Consider the following 18,551-nt stretch of genomic DNA (forward strand, 5'->3'; position numbering starts at 1 on the left):
TTAGCTGGTTGGAAAAGCACCTTTGGGACAATAACTTCAAGAGTAATCAGAAATATTACAAGTATATTACTAGCTATAATATACCACCACAATTGTGATCAGAATTTCTGTTATAAGCAAGGTGGTTGTTAAGTGAGTCACATCCAATTGTACAATCTTTTTTGCTGTGGTTGCTAAGTGAATCACTAAAGTTAAGTGAATCATTGCTTATCAGGCACCAGCTGGGAAAGGAGCCTGAGTGGCACAGCAGACTAATGCTACTGTTAAAAGTAGTAGTTAGTTTCCAGCTGATGTCCCACCTTGCATCTTTAATTGGCTTTGCATGAATCAGGCTCAATGAAGCCAGTGTTTCTTGGGGTGACAATTAGATGGCCACAATCAACAATTAAAATATCAATAAGAAGAATTTGCAATATGCAGGCTAAATGTCTCACTGAAATTCAAAGATTTTCAAGTTAATGTTTACATTTGTAAAAACTTGGTGCAGAAACTGCTTAATTAGATAGTAGTAGTAACTTCAAAATCATCTACCAGTGGGTGCCATTTCTTATGCTTCTAACCATTGTTCATATTTTAAACCAATTTATTTGATTTTTAGTCCACTATTATGTTTGATAAATTTATGGTGGTTTACCTAGTTAAAGCTTCCCTTCTTATTTCTCCCACAATAACAACCCTGTGTGGTAGGTTGGGTTGAAAGAGAATGTTGTGGCCCTATTCAAATACTATAAAGAAGGTCCCCACAGAAGCAATGAAGATGAGCTCCTCAACTTGCAAATCATGGTGTGACTCTAAAATCCAAAACTGTGCATACAGTACTTTCAGTATTTTTCAGATCCAATGTTATGAAAAAGTGGCAACTGTGCAAAAAGGAATTAGAGGATATCTATTCATTGATTCTCCAAGACTTTTGACAACTAGGCAGGGGTGAAATCTAAAAATTTTCCCAACCGGGTCTGTGGGCGTGGCTTAATTGATGGGCATGGCTTGGTGGTCAGGTGATCTGGTGGGCGTGGTTTGATGGTCAGGTGACCAGATGGGCATGGCCAATAATAATAAAGAATAAAAATAATAAACAAAGTACACAAAACAATAAGAGGTACCAAAAACCAACTTTTACACTTTACACAGACACAACACAACACAACACAACACAACTGACTCACACACAATGTAAAAGCAGCTGCACTTGACCCAAAATGACCCCTGCAACAAGCAGGAACCTCACACAGCCACAAAAAGCTCAAAAACCAGTTTTCACACTTTTTCCACACAAAATGCCACATACAGCTTTGTTAGATTTTGTGTTTGTGTGGTTAGAGTGAAACACTACAGAAACACACCAAATCTCAGAAAGTTGCACAAATATTTTATTTTAGATAAAATATTTTTTTATTTTTATTTTATTATTCATTATTTATTTATTATTCATTTATTATTTATTATTTATTTATTATTTATTATTATTTTTATTTATTTACTAGCTGTACCCGGCCACGCGTTGCTGTGGCCCAGTCTGGTGGTTCCGCTGGGCTAAAAGAGTGAGGCTGAAGTCTCAAACTCTTCAAGGACATTTGGTGGGCGTGGGCAACTCAATGTCACTGACTTTCATCACATGATACCCCCCCAGCCACGCCTATCCAGCTGGTGATGGAGAAAAAATGGTCCTTTTCTGGAGACTGGGGTTGGTGATGTTTATAGGCTGCTTCCCCCCCGCCCCCGAAAGCATATCCAGGGGGTGGGGAGGGTAGTCTAGCTGGTGAATTGCTGGTGAATTGCTGTGGCTCAGTCTGGTTAAATGGAAAAGGAAAGAGAAAGTGCACGTTTCTAATATGTTTAATTGTGGGTATACAATATTTTTTGTTGTTCCATTGTGTGTGTAGATATAGAGATTGTCTGGTTTTCCAACTCTAGAACATGCGACATATAATTGTCCATGTGAGAAACAATCCGTGTGTAGATCTAAACCGCAGACTTCTAAAGATTGGCCCTGAGCTTTGTTGATGGTGATTGCAAAGGCCAATTGAATTGGGAATTGCAATCTCTTAAATTGAAATGGCATATCTGTTGGAATCATAGGAATGTGAGGAATGAGGACATCCTCAACTTTGAAAGGTCCTGTCAAGATTGTTGCTTCTACGATGTTGTTCATTAATTTTTTTACTGCAAGCCGCGTGCCATTGCAAAGCTTTGGCTGGTTGATATTTCGCAACATGATAATTGGCACGCTGATTTTCAATTGCAGTACATGTGGTGGCATCCCTGGGAGATCGAGTGAATTCAAAAATTCTGTCGGATAATTAACTGCTTCATCTGCTTCTACGACACTGTCGACGGACTTGTATGTGACTGCCTCGCTTTGAATGTTAGACTGAATAATATTGTTAATTTCGTAGATGTCTTTGTTCTTGGCCACAAGAATAGCTCGTTCACTCAGTCAACTGTGATTGGTATAATTGGTTTGAATATTGGGAAATACTTTTTCAACCGATTCTTGTTTTGTCGTCACTAAATTGCAGAAGTTATGAGGGAATGATATTCATCCTGAGGTCAGATCAACTGGCACCTTTCCGTTCCCAATTTCCAGCAATTGATGTGAGAATATTGATCATTTTGCAGCTGGACACACATATTTGTAGTTAATTTTAATGTCTTTACGTGTTGCCACAAAGTAGAGTATTTCAGGGAAGCATTTATTTCATCAGCTGGTGTCGGTCGAGGAATTACAGGTAATGTTTGTCTGAAATCTCCTGCAAGCAATATTAATGCATTTCCAAATGGTGTGAGGTTTCCACGCAAATCTTGCAATGATCAATCAAGAGCCTCGAGCGATTTTTTTGTGCACCATTGTGCATTCATCCCAAACAATAAGTTTGCATTTCTGCAATACTTTTCCCATGACGGATGCTTTGGAAATGTTGCATGTGGGAGTTTCAATGAATTGCATGTTCAATGCAATTTCAAAGCGGAATGAGCAGTTCTTCCACCTGGTAGCAATGTTGCAGCAATTCCGGACGACGCAAGAGCTAAGGCTATGTGCTTTTGGGATCGAATTGCTGCTAGAATCAATCTAATTAGGAAAGTTTTACCAGTTCCTCCTGGCGCATCGAAGAAGAAGATTTCTCCAACCCGTTATTGACAGTTTGCAGTATTTGATGGTAAATGCCTTTTTGCTCAAGTGTTAGCATAGGAATATTTGATGCAGATATGACAAAAGATCACCCGTGTTGTAATTTTGTTCACAACGCAATTCTACATCGAATGAAGCATCAGCAGATCGATTTGGTGATGGCATTCCCAATTGATTGAGAACTTTGTTTGCAATTTCTAAGCACAAATCTTCACTCATTAGCAATGCTTCATTGTAGATTTCTGCTGTGAAATCCATGTTCATATTTGAATTCTCCTTGCGTATTTGATGTAAAATATCTTCAGCCGTGTGTGACTTATATTTGTTCCATAACTCTGTTGGAGATGAAGGAGAGCAGGCGGTCAATATGATTGCAAACAATGCACAAATTTGATTAGGATGTGATGTGTTGCACGCATCATTAATGCATACATCCCAGTGTTGGTCTTTCTCCAATAAATTCATAAATCTCAGTAAAAACACAACTGCAGCTGTGGTGTAGTATGTTTCCTCAGAGAACAGAGCAACAATTTTTATAGCATTTTTAAACATGCAAATGTATGTGCTACCTGAGTCTTCTGTATCTGGACTGCTGATATTTTTTTGTTGATATATTTTGGAATTATACCTAGTGAAAAATTTGTGATTTAATTTTCAAAATTCGTGTGGTAAAATGTTGATGTGTTGGTTTTACGTCCAGCAGATGGCGCTGTCTTTCAATGTTTTCCAATGTTTTTCATGTTTTTACCTGTCACAGGTGTGACATGTATATAATATAGGTATATAAAAACACGCCCGTAGTCGAATGCAACGTTGTGTCAAAATTTGAAAGCAATCGGTGAAGAACTTTTGGAGATGTGCGGTTATGTACAAACGGACATTTACATTTTTATTTATATAGACTTATTTTTAGATAAAAGTAGCTAAATTTAAAACTTCCTTAACTTTAAATTGCTATGTCTAAAAAAAAAACCTCCTAAAAAAAATCCCCAATTGACTTTTTTTTTAAAGCTCCCCCCCAAAAAACCCCAGTTTTTGAAATTGAAGTCACAAAGCAGGCAGGCAGGCAGATTGAGTTGCTCACCAATTGGATTGATTGTAGGCAGGCAGATTGAGTTGCTTACTGATGCAATTGATTGCAGCAGCCGAAGCAAGGCAGGAAAAGCAAGTGAGCCTGAAAGAAGCAGCAAGCTGTCAAGTGGGCAAGTGGAGATGGGGCGATTGGGTAGGCATGGGCGGGGGGGGGGGGGGCAGGGATTTTTGCTACCGGTTCTCCGAACTACCTGTCAGCATCGCTACCAGATTGTCCAATCTGGTCCAAACCGGGAGCATTTCCCCCCTGCAACTGGTGAACATTTCTAATTCAAATCAAGTATTTTTTTTATTGTGGTCAAAGTCTTGGGGGGGGTGTATCTGTATAAAATTATCTATATGTGCATAGTTTGCAACTTTCTTTCTACATAGACCTATATTTGGAAAGAAGGTGGGAGGTACTGATGGGTGTATTCAGATAACATTTATTTATTAAATTTATATATTGCTCATCTTGCAGTCTGAGGTAACTCTAGGGAGATCTGGTTAAAATTTGTGAGATTCTGTCAGTGTAACAAGGTTGATGGTGATGAGGAAAAATTTCAGGACAGGATAAAATGGTTTCTGTGGATATGAACACTGAAAATACTAGCAATGAAGATTAGTCTTCAGAAGACTGATGCTGGTCATAGAAGGGCATAATGAATAGGTAGATCCATGCTTTAACATCATACTGTATACTGCAAGTGTACTCAGATATATTTCTACCTGATCTCTAGGTTTGAGAGGGGGAAAAGGTCTTGGAATTACATTGGTTGCTGTTTCCTGGAAGATGTCTTAAAACAAAGAGCAACAGAGAGAGGCATCAAAGCCTTTACGAATCCTTCAGAAAGATTCCCATATAAAATAATGTTACTTTAGTTCTATTTCTGTTTTGAGGCAGGCTGGCAGTCATTTATTTCAATGGCACTTTTTGCTCTTTTTTTCACAAGGCACTTAATGAGATAGTCAAACAGCTGCTCCAAGTTCCCCTAAATGTGAAGAGACAGGAAACTACTTCATAAACACCATGACAATTGCTGTGGTGTGTTTTGTTAATGGAACTTTTCATCTTGTTTCTCAAACCAATCTCATCGTATTTTCTGTCATTTGGTTTTCCTTTGATCGTGGTATTTTATACATTGCAGCTTTTCATTGGAAACATTGGAGGCAGCTTTTCTTCACTGCACCCTGCTTCTTAAAAAGCAAAAACAAAAAACAAAAAAACAACAAAAAAAACCCCCTTTGTTTTCAGGATATGGCCTATTTCTAAAACATGTGTTATAAAATCTGCATTCCTGATGCAGTAGCTAGCTGCCACAGAATTATTTTTGGATTTGAGGGCTATAATAGGAATGAGTTGGTAACCAATTTATAGACAATATATGTGACCTATGCAATGCACTAATATTTCTTCCCCTTGCCTGTTCTTAGATGAGACTACTGGGCCTCCAGAACAGGATAAAAAGAGCTGGGAATATTTTTTGTAAGCATAATTATTTATTCCATGATTTTCCAAGGATTGGTAATTTCTTTACAGAATGATTACTGCAACAAAGCAAGTTATATGAAGAAGTAGCATTGATTTTTCCAGTGTTATTCTTTGGGAGAAAATGGTTTGCTGTACCTTGAAACAGCAATATAATGTTAGAAAATAGAATAAAGTTTTTAATTTATAAAGTCAGTGCTGAAGTTTGAAATTTATTGAATAATGCAGGACTTTCTGGGCTCACAAAACCTCTGAAATTCAGCTCAGTTGAAACCACTGAGAAGCTTGGAAAACAGTTGTTCCAGCCCCCAAACTCAGAATAAAGACTAGAAACAACTGCTAGGAAGAGGGTGTGACAGAGTTCTGGAAGATAGTGTAAAAGTGGGAGTTCAAATATAATGTTAGAAAGTATTGCTTCACAAAAAGAGCTTGGAACTAACTTCCAGTGGATATAGTGGGTCAATCATTAGTAATTTATATTAAACATGCTTGGGATTAACACATGTCCATCATCTGACAAAAATGTTAAAAATAAAATAATTTTAAAAAATCTCTAAGGACTTGAAACTTGCCTGCTTGTAATGGCACCTTCCATAATTAAAAGGAGGCTTTCCATTGATGAAAAGTAGGCCTAAGCAAGTGAAGAAAGATTGTGTATCCACGATGGTACTAATTTTGTGAATTGAATTTATGGTAATATATTTAAACTACTGCTATTTATCCAGAAATGGCTTGTAGCCTTCTGAATCAGTTTAGGTTGCTCCTTCCCCTTTTGCCAAACAAAATGATTTAAAAACAATCCACAGAAAGACTTCATGTCATATGGAGCTATAATTAACACTTTTTGTCTCTTCTCTACTTTTGATCTGTTAGATCCTGTCCCTGCAATGAGAACTGGGATTGTCTGCTTTTGGAGGATGGCAACGGTGAACTCTAATTGTATATTATTAAAATAATATGATTTCCCCCTTTAACAAGCTGCGGGCGATGCACCATGCTTCCTTGAAATTTGGTGCAGCTGGCTTTGACTAGAGCTGTGCAGTGTCTCCTGCAGGTGCTGCCACATAATCTTTTGACACATAGTATCAGTAATTAAGTGCACAATTAAGAGAATTCCTGCAATTAATTCAATCAGACTGTCAATCAGCTGTACATTTTTAAAAGGCTTTTCATCCTTGCCTTTTCCAGAACATTATAAAGTTTCAAATATACTTAAATATTTTTTTTTAAATTTGAGGCTTGAATCAAAGGAACTTTAATCAATTCATTGTGGACAAAAGAAAATGATCTAAGCATTTACAAGAGAGACACAGTACAGAACAGATCTGAGCTGACTTTTAACAGTGAAAATTTGGAAGAATGTGAGCTGTGTTATTGATATTAAAGTTTGATGTTATCCTCTTATGGCTGTCTAGCCTGGAAAATTTTTATAAGATTCTTCCCTTGTTTCCATTAGTTAATCTGTTATTCATGACATTTTATGGATATTGCAGGGACATATATCACTCGCCTCTGAGAGTAAGAACCATGCCCTATGCAGGCACTCAAATAATTACTAAAAGGCAAGAATTTTTTTTTAGAATGAAGGCATGAAAGAAAATTCTGGTCCCAGTTATTCCTCCAACTAATTTAGCCAGTCTTTCTACATGGAATGGAAATATTTAAAAATATTTATAAAATAAGGTTTTTTTAAATTGTTTAAAATCTCCTAATCACTTTTAAATGAATGCAAATACAAGCTGTCTCCAGATTTTATAATTCATAGGAAGTCAGCAAGATAATCCTGGATGGCAGATCTACTTCCTTTAACTCACCTAGCATTTAACAGTAGGTTCTCAAAACCTAGGACTGCCACCAATATAATCAGTGATCCATTTGTTGACAAGTGATTCCAAAGAAAAATTTAATAAAGATATGTCAGAATGACATCTGTAATGATCTGGCTATTGTGCCCCAACATTTCTCCCTCTGCCTGCCTTTCTCCAGCTCTATCATTTCTTGGTGTAGGGTATAATCTCTATCCTTTCTTTGTGTGTGTGTGCCTTTGTCTCCTGAATACTGCCTAGACAAGTCTTTTTGGGATTTTTTGCAAGATCTCAGAAGTGATTTTTCACTGCCTCCTTCCTAGGACTGAGAGAAAGTAGCTGGCCCATGGTCTTTGTACATAAGACAGAATTAGAATTCATAGTCTCCTAGTTTCTAGCCAGATGCCTTAACCAATCTGGTTCTCATATGGATAATCATAAATTTTACAGCCTATTCATAAGGTCCCATGAACCTGTATCCATGAATTATTGAAAAACTTGTGACATTTACAAATGTAAAACATTCTATTCCTATGTTTATTTGAAGATGGAAGCTATCAGCAAATAGTGAAATGGGGTTACTTTATAGGGAACTGCATTTTAACTACTTTTTCAGTTCCTGAGCTGTCTTCATTGGGGGAATAATAAACCAGAGACCAAAGAAACCTACATTAGCGCGCACACACACACACACACACACACACACACACACACACTCCAAGGAATTATGTAACAAGTCTATATTTCAGCAATTATAATAGGATTCCATGAACTATGAAAACATATAGAATCACATTGACCTATTGGCTGGAAGTTTCCTGTCATTATAGGAAGAAATCTCTCTCTCCCCCCACCACTCTCTCTCTGTCCCTCCCTCCCTCTCTCACTCATCCTGTCCCCTTTGTGTGTGTGTGTGTGTGTGTCCATGCATGCGTAAGGAATTCTTATTTAAATATGCAGGTAGGTGCTGATAAAAGAGGTTTGTATCTGCACCCGGCACATGCTGAGTTTCCGATGTGACGTCTTGTTTCTAAAGAATCATACCTTGCTGCAATTTTTATAATAACCATGCTTCAAAAATGACTTGAAAGAAGTACTTCAAAGTGGCCAGCTCTCATTAAAGCAGCCTGGCTTTTTTTTATTTTATTTATGTTTAAAAAAGAAGAGGTGTCTGCTCTGATGATTGCAGAATTTAAATCAGATGAATAGGAAAGAGATAGATGATAGATGATAGATGATAGATAGATAGATAGATAGATAGATAGATAGATAGATAGATAGATAGATAGTCTAGTGCTGATGTAGGCTGCAAACATATGAATAACCAATAATGGGTAACAAAGAGTTACAATTTTCAGTATTTGCGGCTGTTATTGATATTTTTAAAACCCAGATCTGATCACTTTAAAAAAAAGTCTATTATAAAATCTTTAATTGAATGACCTCTGAAAGGACTATCCATTCAAGTTTCCCATCCTTCTGTTTGCACGGTTAATATTCACTCCCTGAAATTAGATGGAAGAATGTTATTAAGCCCCAGAGAGTCAGCAAGCTTTAATAAGTGACTTCTGAGCTCAGCCAGTTCCAAGTATCCAATCTCCTTAGATTGGAATGACAAATTCTGTTTAGTAGCAGGATCTTCTAAAGTAACATTGAGCAGCAGTAGGGACTAATGCTAGATTGCTGTTCCCTGTAATTTTAAGGTTTTCTATGTCCATAATTAAAATAAATGTGGCATTACTAATGAATCTGAAAATGCCAGTATGTTGATTCCCTACACAAAGGAGGGAAGGGAAATTTCATTGAAGCATTCTGGAGTTTAAAATATAGCTCTTTGGAGATTTAACCATAGAAAGAAATAAGTAACAAAGAAATACATAATGCTATGTTAGCTAAGGAGTTTCTTAAGAACTGCATTGAGCTCAGGTGGTCAGTATTTACTTGGATCCCAACTCTTAGATAATCTTGTTTATGAAATCTTTCTTTACCAGATCAGTGGGAGCCAATGCACTTTTGCAATTATTAGAACAATTGCACTAACAGCACAGTGTTTATACTATTCTGTTTTCCAGCCAGATGGCAAATGCCATAGAAGATGCCAAAGCAAAGTAAGGTAAAAAAATATTCCCAGCTGTTTGTTACTTCTCTTCTTGGGTCTATATTAATAAGTCAGCACCTCATGCATCAAAAGTAGTTTCCAATATTGATTAAATCAATGTAAGCTAAAATAAATGAAAAAGACCATTAATTAGGGCAACCACAAATGTGAGATAAATAACAGTAACAGAGTTGGAAGGGACCTTGAAGATCATCTAATCCAACCCCCTGCTCATGCAGAAGACCAATGGATTCAAACTACTGACCTTTCTGATCGACAAGCTCAGTGTCTTAGCTACTGAGCCACCTAGCCAGGCAAACATCCCCTGCAAGAGAACTGCACAAAAACTTCGAACAATGATGTGCATCAGTGCCTCAAGGTAGGCCAGATCAAGAAACAATAACAACTGGGATCCCAGTTATTTATTGTTTTAAGGTATATTCACAAAATTGTGAATGCCACCCCAGAACCTTCATTGACTCTTTTTAAGGGCAACACAATGAAGGCATGACTGTTTTGAATGTCTGTCTTTTACACACTTACTATTTTTCCAGACTGAGAAATCTCTCTCATTTTCTTCTCAAGGTATGGAGAGAAGAATAGCAATAAGATGGCATTCAAATAATGAAACTCATAACTAAATTGGAATATGTGGGTAGGAAGCTGATTTGGAAAAAAATGAAGTTTTTGCCTATCTTTCTATGGTAATATTACCAGATTTATTATGTAAAAATTCTACAGTAAATGGCAGGAGCAAAATGATACAGAAATTATCTTTTTGATTCCATCTAAACCCCATACAGGTGTTTACATTTCTGATAAGGTAATCTTATGCTATAATGATCATAATTTTTACAAAATCTCTCCAATTTCAATATACTTTCAGAGTAATGTGATAAATGTGCTGTCTTATTGGGGGTTTAGGTTGCTGAGAGAGTTGAGCAAGGAATGTTGGAATTGTTTGAATTTATGTGAAAAGTATAAGAGTCATCCAAGGTGTTCAGGCCATCTCAACTGCCTAGATAAAGTAAGCAAGTCTACATTGGGGAACAGGAATATACGTAGGAAGATGCTGAAGGCAATCACTTTAATGCTAATGGCAAAGGCTTAATTTATTCTGCACAGAGAGAGGAAATGGTAAACCATTTGGGAATGTTACCAAAAACCTACAAGGATAGACAATGAAAAATGATTGATGTGCTGGGCGACGGGCCTGTTAGGTCAAAAGGGACCCAACAGTCTATTGCGGAAGAGCTGAGGAAATGGCTCATATAACAAATCAATTCAGAATTCTTGTAAATGACACAAATGGCCAGGATCAAATTATCATATTTTGGCTATATTATTCAATAGCTTGAGAAGTCTATAATGCTGGAAAAGGTAGAGGAAAGAGAAGAAGACAGCAATCATCAGCAAACAGTGGACTTGATTATTAGAAGTGATAGGTACACAAATGGAAGACTTGAAGGACCAGGTTGGGGACATATCATGCTGGAAAATATTTACTAAGAGTTGATTCCAATATAATAGTATTTAACTAGTTGTCAAAAATTAAATGCCTAATCCAGATCATGTCTGCAGTGGGGACTAAAGATATGTAAGATCTGGCACAAAAGTTTATAAAAAATATCAGATGAGGGTTAAATTGTGGCTTTCTTGGTATATCCTGTTCCTCCAGAACTGAGCTGTTGAAAATCCATCACATTTACTAGCCTTTTTTGAAGATGGACCTACAGGAAGGATAGGTCAGGAAAACAAAAGAGAAAACAACAAGAAGTTAGTCAAGCAATGATCAGAGTCTGGAGCTAATGTCTTTTGAAGACCTTTAGTGTAGAAAAAAGTGATAGACATTATAGAAGTATATCTATGTGTGCACTGTGCAGATGTAATAGATAAAATCACTTTCCCCCCTTCTGTTATTATAATATTGGAACAGAAGATTGTCCAATTAAGTTGAATTGTGGAGATTCAGGAAAACTAAAAAAAAAAAAAAAAAAAAAAGGAGCACTGCTTCAAATTATGTTTAGTGACAATATGGAATCTTGTAACATGATATAATAAATTTGGGGATTAGAAAATCATGGAAAATAAAGTATAGATAACTATTATTCATGAATATTGCATTATATCATTATACACCATTATATCCAATATCAATGGTACTGCATTCCTTGAACATCAGTTCTTGGGAAACATGATCCACAAGGGTAATATCGATTTGGTTTGCATATTGCCATAAGTAATGGTTTTGGTTTAAGATTAAAATGTTGTAGAAACCCAGGCAATCCTAGTTTAATCACTAAATCATGATTAATATATGACTACGTGCAATTTGTAAAGCTGGCCATGTTCTGCTTGTGAAATTCCTATTTGGCTATTATCTGAATAGAATGTTATATAGTCTCCTTATGCCAAGTAAAGTGCCAGATAAGTGTTTTAAATTCAGACTCTTTGGGGAAATATTTATTGCAAACTTTGTCTGGAGGAAACATTGATCAAGCTAAATCATTGTTGAGTGGTGTAACATATAGGTTTTACCAATGCAAAACATTACTAAATGAGCTGATTTATTGCCTTTGTCAGCTTTAAAATGAGTCTGGATTCTGAACTGACAACAAATTTAATTTCCCCTCTTTTCTGGTTTTGGAATGTGGAAAGAAAAGATGTTATCTTTAATGTGTCTTAATATTTATATTCTGTGCACAAATTCTTACTTAAATGCTATCTGGTGCTAACTGATGGGAATAGAGATCCAAGACAGAATTACTGGACAGTAATGATAGAATTTGTTATGCTGTACCATTTCTCTGTTTTTGCTTAATTCTCATCTCTTTGTTATTTCAGTAAAATGCATATCAAAAGCCAACACATTGCTATATTATTTTGATTAAACTTTTCATTAATCCTTAACAAAAATCAATTACAAGGTCAATTTGATATAGTTCTATTGCCTGCTTTGTGATGGCATGAAGGAAAACCATGTCCTATGAAATATGTATGTAAAACATAAAAAGGAATATTTGCTTTTGAATGTATTTATGTTTAATTTCTGTGACCTTGGCTGACCTTTAAAAAATCTAAGCAGGGTTGTGGACTATGCTAGGGGGGAGGAGGAGGAGGAGATATTCACTACAATGTTTTTATCGCAAAAAACTAAAGACATGTTCATGTCATCACCAGAATCAAGCTCGATGTGATGGAATACCTTTACATTTTAAAATTCTAAATGTTGGACGAATTTTAATATTAGCTGAGAACTTTAGCCATGTCCTTTTGAAGAACCATGGCATTGAGAAAGTGAATGACATTTAAGACAGACGTATAATTGTTCTCCTATGGCTATATACATGAGATGCAAATTCAATAATGTAGCAATTCATTCAATAAAATAACCAAAATATTTTGATTATCCTAAAACTTGTGTCTGCCAAATGACCAAGTTTTCACAGTTGTTTAGATCCTGAGGAAAGCTGCAGACCTGGAATCATTTGAAATATAAAATCAAGACTTGGCAGGGAGTGAGAGAAAATAAGGTAGGTCTATAACTTTTGGGGATATGGTAGTAAATCTATCACAGCAAATAATTCACACTGACATTGGAAAGGTATTATCTGGAGCAGTTTGAAGTTTCTCAGCCCATGTCTCAGAGAGATGAAAGATATAAAAAGGTAATTACATCTGTCAAATGATTAGAGAATGATGCAACAATTTTAATTGTTAAATATATTTAACTGCATTAACCTCTACTGAATTCACACTGACACCTGGAATGATATGCTTTGAATGTCACCTGAAAACTGTGAGGCATCCTTTAATGTAAAACATATTTAGCTTTTGCTTTATTACAGAATAAATGGGCCTCACATTTGAATGGAGTTTTGCCAGGCAGATGAAGGCACCAAAGCAAGGAGTGAAACAGGTGCCTACTTGCTTGTGGATTGAAAACATGAAGCTGCTTATACAAACTCAGGGTGTGGTGAGAACATGAAAAGAAGCTCAATTATCATGGACAATTTAAAAGAAAATAACTTCAAAATTCAAACTTCCAAAAAACAAAAAACAAAAAACCCCACGATGTAATTTTCTCCTAATAAGGTATTTTAAAGTCTCAGGGAAATAGCTTATACTCTTATATCGATGTTTAAATTGATTTTTTTTACAATAGATTTTTCATATTAGTATATAAGCCAGCTTCTGAAATGGTTCTTTCCAAATAATTTCTATGCACAAGTAGGATATTGAAATGTTCACTGTCATTCTTTTGTCCAGGTTTCTTCTATAAAGTGCTTTTTATTTTTTCCCTCACTGGAATCAGAATGAAGGCTTAGCTGATTCAACTCCATGTCTCATGTACTTCATGCCACTGAAATCTGATTAGGTATGAGACAGACTCCGGTGGAATGAAGGACAACAGAATGCATGGAACATTCTTTAAGCGCGTGGAAAAACTTGTCAACTAGAACATGTCAGGACTATGGAAAAGAAAGCAGATAACAGATGAGAAGTTCAGATGAAAAACATTTAAAAATTTTAAGGAACAATTTTCTAAGAACCTTTCTGAAGGTGCTCAGTATACTTTGGAGTTAGATTTAAAAAAACAACAACAGTGTAAGGTACTCTATTGCTATCTTCTTTATTCAAATCCAAGGTAATCGAGTCTGAATTCCTCCTTTTTCCATAGTTTTATCCTTGCATCACACTGCCATCAGGAACAAGAAATTCTAAAAATACTAACCACGTAATTCTGTATTCAGAAGTCAGTCAGAAATTCACTCTTAAGTAATCTTTTTTTAGGATTGCAGCTGCAAAATGATTTATACACTATTGTTTGTACACTATTTCTATAGTTGAAACTTATAAAGTTATATTTGAGAAATCAAATTAATTTCTTACTCACTGCAACATAATTTTTCTGGACCTTATCCACCAATCCAGGTACCTTCATGATAATTAAAAAATCACAAATGGATTTAAATATTTTTGATATAAAGGTGCTCTACCCCAAATGAATTGGTTCTTTTCAATTGTGCTGGAAATTTTCTTCACAATGAATTCAGATTTTTCTATTTTTCACATTTTATTGTGGCACCTAGAGACCCATATGGCCACTGGTTCATAAAATGATCCAAAGAATAATTAGTACTGTTGCTGTGTTTGAAAAAGCTGCCAAAATATGGGATACAGATATAATTGCACTATTCACACTGTCCCCAAACAATTCAAAACAACTAAAATAGTTTGAACAAAGTTCTGAAGGATATATTGGAAAAAAATTTCAACAAATACCTTATTGTTGTTGGAAGACTAATTTAGTATAACTTGTGGCAGGAAGCTTATTACTTTGAGACATTGGTTGGTTTTATTCTGTGGATTTGTCCAAAGAATGCAATAATGACAGAGTAGCCATTATGCTGAAACAGTTGTCTCCAGTCTTGTGTTTGCCATATGTTTAAATTACAATTCTTATAATTCAGAGAGAGAGCATTGTCATAGGTTGACAAAGGATGTATTAGAGCCTGTAGGAATACAGTTACAAATATGACTATCATCCCCTTAGAAGGAAAAAAAAAATCAGTGACTAGAAATGAGCAGAGGCTTTCAAATAGTTATCACAGGCAGAAATGAAGCATTCATAGTGTAAAGTTGACATAATAATTTCAAAGAAAGCACATCATAATTTTCACCCTTTGTGGAAAAATGAGCTTGCTTTATTTCACAGTGATGACTGGATCGTGGAAACTTTTATTTAACATTCATTCTCAAGTGCTATTCAACATCTCCATCAAGTGACATTGATTTTCTGAGTATCACAAAGCAAAGAATGGGACAAAAGTGCATGAAAAATGAGTTAAGAAAACATCCTACTGAAAAAAATCACAGTGAAAAAGAAAGAATCATTTCTACTTCACATAGCAAGAATGATGTGTATGGATGCTTTAAGTCATCTTTTCAAACTCCCAGTCATTCACTTGTGTGTGCATTTATTTTTACCTCTAAGAAGGTATATCAGTGATTGTATAGAAACATTTATCTGTAGTATGGCTGCAAGTATTGAAGTCTTTTTAAAAAGACCACTTATGGATGGGAAACTGCTGTACAGTTAAGTAAAATATTTCTTCAGGTCGTTATAATTTGATCCAGAACACATATTCTTTCCCCTAAATTTTAAGCAAACTTGTCTTCTTTTTTCATGCTATGCATGCTTCATAGAATCTAATGAGCTTTACTTCCAATTACACAGACAGGACTTTGGAAGAAAGCAATCTTTTTGCACTTCCAAAGAAAGTTCCTTGGAAAGTTAGTATAGTGGCAGCCACAGATTTGAGGCCTTTGAAATACATTCAAATCCAAATTTCTTCTTAAAAGGTGAAATTGCTGCACAAAACAATCCTTAAGGAATCAGTACCTAAACCCTTTTTGAGGAAAAAACAGGATGAAGCATGGATAGAGCTTGATTTAATTTTTTTTAAAAAAAATCACTGCATTTAAATTAATTGGATTGAGAAATTCCTCCACCCTCCCATAGAGCTAGTGAGAGCTTATGTCAAAGCCCGAGTTACTAAACCACACAGATGTAGCTGATACAGGACTTCAAATTGCCGGGAGCCTTTTTCTTTGAATACAAACCTGCTTTTGGGAGGCCTCTCCCTTGGGGATGTCAAGACTTGTCAGGACATTTTTAGGAGCTGCTTGAGAACAAAAGGACTAAGCAGAGAGCTGCCTGTTGAAATTCTTCACTGCTAACATGAATTCTTTGTAATACCTTTTCATTAGACATGTCCTTACTGGTTTTGGGTGCGCTCCTTCCCTTGATTTTCAGTTTTCTTCCCAGGTTATTAACTCTTTCTAAACCCAGATCTCTTAGATGCATGGATCTTGCATATAAAACCACAAGGATGATTTTAAATCTCTCTATTCCAGGCAGAGTCTAGGTGTCATGGGTCAAAAAACAGTACTGCGATAAGGAGCTGAGTCCTTAGGGAGAAGGGCGGCATATAAATTTTTGTAAATAAATAAATAAATAAATATTTAAAAAGTTTTCTTTGAGGGATTACTGAAAACTATACTTAAATATTCGCCACACAGAGTTGCCTCATCTGCAAAATGGGTGATAAAGTTTGATAAGTGAATAAAATGAAATAAATTAACTGACTAACTAGAGTAACTAACTAACTAACTAACTAACTAACTAACTAACTAACTAACTAACTAACTAACCAGCTATTGCTTACAACCAGGTGTTTGTTAAGTTGGCAACTCATTTTCTGGACTAAGTGTATTTTGTAAAGGGAGATTCCAGAACAATTATTTGACAAGCTTTTAACCAATTTTCAAATTCTACGGGATAGGAATTTGTGACTTTAAAAATGTCATTAGAATAAATCACTATATTCTATATAGTGTCTATATTCTATATATAAGTCACAGAATATAAGGATTGAAAGAAATGTTAGAGTTCATCTAATCCTACCTACTGCTTAGTGCAGAAAGCTGCTAGCTCACCATCTCTGATATATGAACACTGATTCAGAGAGAGAGAGAGAGAGAGAGAGAATAAACTGAACATGTAATTAAAGAATTGTTTGATGCCTTATGCTGGCCTAATTTTAGATATTCAATAAGCTCAATACTTCATAAACAGAATATTTTATGGAGAAAGAAACAACTTTTAAAAACATGTTAAAATTTTCAAACAGCATAGCTGGACATTAGTGGAATTGTGTAGAAATGGATTCATAAAAAGGAGTCAAAGCTCCCTGTATTCATTCCATCTCCAGTTTTGAAATGATTAAGTTGGTATCAAAAGTTATCCTATTTTCATAAGCTCAAACATGCATGAACTCTGATGTGCAAATATATTTTTTGCATTTCTAAATCTAGAGATATAGGCCTCTAAGTTAAAAAAAAACTACTTAAAAATATCGAAGTCTGATATTGGGACAGCAGGTAAAGCTACCATGACCTCCTTCCCCTTCATGTCCCCAAATACCAAATACATAAGCTATTAGAATAAAAATGTTCTAATCAACCTGTGACTTAGTTGCTCATGGTTTTTTTTTTGTTGTTGATTTATTTTAATTGTTAAGATGCTTGAGTCAAGTAATGCTCAATATTTGAAATATTTGCTAGTTTGTTTGTTTTTTAAGCAATTAAATGAAAGATCAAGTTCCTAACCTTTTAAATATTTTTCATGGATTTGGGGCAGGTCTCTGTTTTTCTTTTTCATAACAGGTATGGGAATAACGTAGGTGTTACTGTCCCAATATTTCCCATTTATCTGCCCCTGGATTTATCCAAATCCACAACTTGTTTCAATATTCACTTAAAGTAATATCTTTGCAGTATCGAAATTCAAAATACTTTGCAAATCAAATCAAACTGTTATAGGTTCTTTTTAAGGAAGGAACATCAGTAAGTCATCTAATTTGATTTAGGTTTATCACAGTCAATATTATTCTACAGAATCCTTAGTATTAAACAAACAACTTGATTTTAATGTGGTTCTTCAAACAACAGAATTTGCAGAAATCTCCCCCCCCCCCGATAAGATCCTAAATAAACAGAAAGGCTTTACAGAAACTATTTTGTAAGTGCTAATAAAGAAAAATAGAAACTCAACATTGCAGAAATATGATTAATTAGTACTCTATGTTATCTTGATTTTTAGAAACTGATCATCGAATTGCATATCTAGATAGTCACAATAACATTAAACATAAACAACTGTGCAATTTTTCTCCTGAAATATTTTCCCTGTATGTGTTTACTTGGCAAATATCCTTTTAAGATGGATTTCTTTCTAATTAAGTATGTGCTGTAACATAACTCTCAACCCTTTCCTCACTGCTATTAGCAAACTTTGATATCATAGGATAAAAGGCAAGATAACAATGCTATTTACTTACCTGTCTTTCAATCAGTTATACAGAATTCCAGTTTGAAGTACATCAGTTTACT

The 18,551-nt window shown here is 35.3% G+C and overlaps 1 long non-coding RNA gene and 1 pseudogene across 1 annotated transcript; one reads left to right on the forward strand and one right to left on the reverse strand.

Moving 5' to 3' along the window:
- Positions 1-1,430: 1,430 nt before the first annotated feature.
- LOC148114560 (uncharacterized) lies at positions 1,431-2,596 on the reverse strand (annotated as a pseudogene).
- Positions 2,597-3,067: 471 nt separating this feature from the next.
- Positions 3,068-6,670, forward strand: LOC117663842 (uncharacterized). Its single transcript, XR_004590829.2, has 3 exons — positions 3,068-3,158; positions 5,636-5,687; positions 6,564-6,670. It is a non-coding gene; the product is annotated as an uncharacterized LOC117663842 (long non-coding RNA).
- The last annotated feature ends 11,881 nt before the right edge of the window (positions 6,671-18,551 follow it).

Source organism: Pantherophis guttatus, chromosome 3 (assembly GCF_059756535.1).
Source record: "Pantherophis guttatus breed Tessera chromosome 3, ASM5975653v1, whole genome shotgun sequence".
In the NCBI taxonomy this organism is placed as follows: Eukaryota; Metazoa; Chordata; class Lepidosauria; order Squamata; family Colubridae; genus Pantherophis; species Pantherophis guttatus.